Below are 4,813 nucleotides of genomic sequence, written 5' to 3'. Positions count from 1 at the left end.
TAGATCCATACAAATATAAAATGATTAATTTACAAAATTTAACTTCATCTCCAGTACATACAGCAGATTGTATTTCACAACCTTTTACAATTTATTGGATTGTTTTGATGTTTGGCTGTTTATTTGGTATCAATTTACAGAGACGTAGATTTAGAAATTAAATTCCGTGGGTGGAAATTATAGCATCCTCTTTCAATATAATTCCCATATGCTAAAAGTATACTACAGGTAATACTAGTATATTATTACACTGTTATATTATAAATATCAGTAGTTGTTGTAGTATAACTTGTAGTAGTTAATTGTATTTTCCACTAGATGGAGCCAAAGTCACACAAATGCATACATTGGGTGAGGTTTATTTGTAGTTTATATAATGAACAAACGGTGCTTGATTTAAGTGCTTGTGTAACATAAAGCAAAACATCTAGTACAGCTGGAGTGGTGTTTTTTTTTTTGTTGTCTTTTTGTGGGATTTCTATTGCAACATATAAAACGTTTATTTTGTAAAACATACCTTTTATTCTAATAGGTTTTAAAAAAAATGGTCATAAACTCGTGGATAACCTCTTGTTCTGAGGTCTGTGTCAGTCCATGCGACGAAAACAGGAAATAACTGTTTTCGAGAGCGCGCACGGCGCCGCCGCCCTAATAGGGGAAAATCCTCGACGCCATCTTGTTTTAGGTCGAGCTCCAGTTTCACCGAATAAAAAAAGAACGGTCCATCTGATTCGACAACTATCGTCTACGTTCGGTGTAGACAGCCCACAATACCGATATATCTGATTAAAATCTAACTAATAAGAATGATTCGTCTCAAAACGGACATTAGTGTGACATTGTTAGCTAATGGCGCCTGGCCGATGGTGCTCTCCGGTTGCGCCCCTCTCCCCTCTCAGCTCAGAGCCCGCCCACAAATACTAACTGCATGATGTCATCATAAACCAGAAATTTCTACAAACAAAAAAGTCCGCTTTAATCATTTCTTTTTCTTTTTTTTTATTCTAAAGGGACCTATATAAATCCTATAACCCACCAGCGACTCTAAAGGTGAAAAAAATCAAAACCATCTTCATGGAAAAAAAACAAAGATGGCAATCAATCGAAAACAGGGTTCTTCTCTCCCGTAAATTCAACCTGTGTCCTCGGCGGCCGTTCTTTTCCGGCTTTTAAAAACGAGCAGAACGGACCGAGCCTTTTATACTGCCGTCCCCAAAGTTTGCGCGAGCGTCGGCAGTTGCTGCTGTCTTCCCGGAATGCGCATGCGCCGGTGGGTGCAGTCCAGGGTGGGGGAGGGTCGACGAATGGAAAGGATGAGCACATCCTCCCTGCATATGATGTCAAAGGGATTTCTACATACACACCACTCTATCAGATACTTTGGGATTTTATTAAATTAAACATTTTATAAATTATTTAATCATTGGACTCAGAACTAAGATGAATAGATTTTATATATTAATACATTTCTGAACATGCTGTGACTTCTAACAGCCTTTGAAACTGTCAGTTTTTATCATTTAAAACATTAAAACAATGGTAAATTCAAAAGCTTGTTTTAATTGATACAATGCAACTCAACTAAAAAAAACGAATATATGAATCTAATTAAGAATTAACACTTCAACAGTCCATGTTTAATACTAAAAACCTTTAATGTCATATCAATATTTTTATTTTTTTCTTTAAAGGAAGGGTTTTTCCAGCCAACACTGATATTCTGCTAATTTCCAAAACACTTTTGACTTAAAATAAAAGCCCCAGATCACATGGAAGTCATTTTGGTTTGTTATATTTATATATATGTCGATATTTATTAAATATTTAATAAATCAGAATGTCTTCTCATTAGACTTGCTTGTTTTCTCAACATTTAACACAGAGCTTTGGTGTTTCAACCCAAGACACTAAATATTGGCCTTACGCTTCTCTTGCTCATAATTATCGTAGCAGTAAATCCATGTTGCTTTAAGTGTTTAGTTGTTTTTTTCTTCAACAAACTGTAAGATTTTCCTCATACAGTCAGTCTATTTGTTCACAATTTAATTTTATCCCCATAAAACACTGCTCTTGTGTAAGGAGGTTACATAACAGCTTAACCTTCTGCAGAGTTGTAATGGATTTGGGTGATCCCTCACAAGCCTGCTATTCAACAAATCTAACATGTTATCGTAAAATTAATAATTAAATGGGAAGAAAACACAAAATGTGCAAAACGAGCTATGGTAAAGCATTTTATAACATAAAACAATGAGTAATTTAATTAACATAAAATAATGCTGTGAGGATCAGACTTAAAATATGAAAGGAAGGTAAGTCCATGCTGACACGTCAGTCCCATGAAGCGATCATTCTCTTTCTTTTCACCCTGAGAGAGGAAAATAGGAAACGGGAGAGGAAGCAGTTAATTGGTTTAAGCAAAACCTCCACAGTCTGACAGCTGACTTCACTTTAAAAAGATTGTCGCTCAGATAAAATGGATCAAATTAAAAAGTCAGAGCAGAGAACTTAGGAGCGTGTGAATTCAGGAATGGAAAACTGCTTTTAAAATCAAATTTGCATATTGCATTGTTTTATTATTTTTTAACCATTAATAAAATGTTTTTGATGATATCTGAAAGACATATGCTAAATTTTTACTATGCATTTAAACATGATTATTAAGCCTTAATCAACTCTTTGATGTCGTATTATTATATATATTATTCTGCAATATTTGACATAATTGTACAAAAATCTCCAAATATAAGGAAAACACAAATTCTAACATGCGAAGATTAAAAAATATATATATATTTTGCAAAACTGTTGCACGTTGGATATTTTATATAAATAAATGCGGGGTAACAAGAGCGGATTTCTTTTGCGACGACTCGTTCTCGTGAACGCGCATGGAGACCGATCACGGCGCCCCTGTCAATCGGGGAGTGTAGCCCCGCGGAATGTGGGGGCGGGGCCCTTTCGTCGGGGAGGCGGGGTCTCGGGAGTCCTGGTAGGGCCGCCATTTTTTGCACAGGGAAAAGAGACTGGTTTTGAAGGGATCTAATTTCTAAAAGTCGCCGTTGACTGGGGCTCTAAGGCTTTTTCTAACGGTTTCGGAACAAATCCTCGTAACATCTGAGCTCCCAGCCTGTACGAACTCGTGCGTATTTTCTTTAGAAACAAGGAAAGGAACCTTTAGAGAACACGTCCGAATACAAACATTTTAAACCTAGGCTAGGAATCCGCAGTGTGTGTTCTGAAGTATTGTTTTGGTTGTGGAAGCTGCGACTGGGGTCTCACCCAGGTCCCCATATTCGCTATTCATAGCCTCCAGAGTGGATTTAGAAAGGTAAGTTAACTTCATTATCTGACGATTATAGATTAAGGTTAAACGAAGCCTGAACGTGTATTGTTGTCTATAGTTAGCTTGCATGCTGTTACCTGCTAACATATCAGCTGAGAGTAGCTTGCTAACTTGCTCGTGAACCTTAGTGAATACCAGTCAGTTCCAAGCTTATTTCGTTCGTTTTATTTTGAACAAATCTCCAAAACGCACCCAGGAAGACATTAAATTCAACTAAAAGTTTGAAGTTGCCAAGCCAACTGAGCACTTGCTAACTAGCGCATGCTAGTATCTCAAATTAGCTCGACACAAAAACGACTTTTTATTGCTTAGTAACGGACGGCACGTAAAAATAAGGTAAACAAGATAACGAGGCCATCAATCGATAATAGTGACATTAGATCCTACAGTTAGAGCGGGGTTAATACTAAATTTAACCCGGAGCAACGTAACATGAAAACGCTGCGTTACATGGATGTGTACACAAGCATACAGTCTCCATTCAGGGTATGTAACATTACTGAATGTCTGTTTAAAAAGGCGTTATAGCGGATAGTGATGCAGCAGCAGCAGCTACACATGAACAGATGTGAAGTTGGAGTGTTTAGGTTGACACTGCGGGCCACATTGCGCACAGTTTTATTCGCTTTTGTGTACATACATTAAATATGGGCAAAGCGAGACTCTGACCACAGTGGTCGACCGCGTTTCTGTGTAAAAAATCCCATTCAACTCGCAGGATATCAGATTTAACCTTCATCTGCTTCCAATTAAAACAGATTACCTCATCTTCACTACATGCATATTAATCCCATATATCTGCTATGGTACACAGTGCAACACCCTCAGATATATTCCCAAAAATAAAAAAAAGAATTTGCAGCTCAGATCCGGTGTTTTAAAACAAATGTGTTGAAAGTGGCTCCCCGCCTTTAAGTATCATTTCCGTTTAGATAAACTGTATACAGAAGCAGAAGAACAATGAGGTTTTAGATAAGCAGATACCAGCGTGTTTAGTTTATTTCTCAGGCAACATAGAGCAAAGCCAGTGGTAAAAAATACCTTAAATGTTTGGTTGCTTTGCAGCAATCTCCTTTTCAGCAGCGCTTTAATGTCAAGGCAGGAAAAAAACCAGAAGCGAGGCGACATGGGCGCTGCTGTTCTGCTACTTTAGAGCTCAGATATAGATTTTTACGGTCACTTATTTAGGAGTTGTGTGTTGGGATAAAGCGCTGCAGCCATGGGGGAGGGGATATTCCATTCCAGTCTTAATGTTTCTCTCTAATGGAAATATATATATTTTTTTTTACATCCTGCACTGATTTCCTTCTATAATCATTCGGATTTGGTAGCCTGCATTTCCTGTCTCTGACGACCCAAGCATTAATCCACTCCTGTCGTGTAACCGTCTACGCATTATGCTGTTAGCATTGTTAGCTCGCTCGCTGCATTCCGGGGTTATTTTTGCCCCTAAAACGACCATAATCT

At 37.8% G+C, this 4,813-nt stretch overlaps 1 protein-coding gene across 1 annotated transcript in view; it reads left to right on the top strand.

Annotated features, from left to right (window-relative positions):
- Nucleotides 1-2,658: 2,658 nt before the first annotated feature.
- The window catches only part of kmt2e (lysine (K)-specific methyltransferase 2E), a 28,969-nt gene continuing 26,814 nt past the window's right edge, over nt 2,659-4,813 (top strand). Inside the window, exon 1 of the mRNA XM_015392269.1 lies at nt 2,659-3,331. The gene's annotated coding sequence lies outside the window, so the exon portion shown is untranslated. The remainder of the gene's footprint in view (nt 3,332-4,813) is intronic.

Source organism: Cyprinodon variegatus, unplaced genomic scaffold, assembly GCF_000732505.1.
Source record: "Cyprinodon variegatus isolate N-32 unplaced genomic scaffold, C_variegatus-1.0 Scaffold583, whole genome shotgun sequence".
NCBI lineage: Eukaryota > Metazoa > Chordata > Actinopteri > Cyprinodontiformes > Cyprinodontidae > Cyprinodon > Cyprinodon variegatus.
The sequence above is the reverse complement of the archived record's forward strand: the minus strand, read 5'-3'. Positions and strand labels throughout refer to the sequence as shown.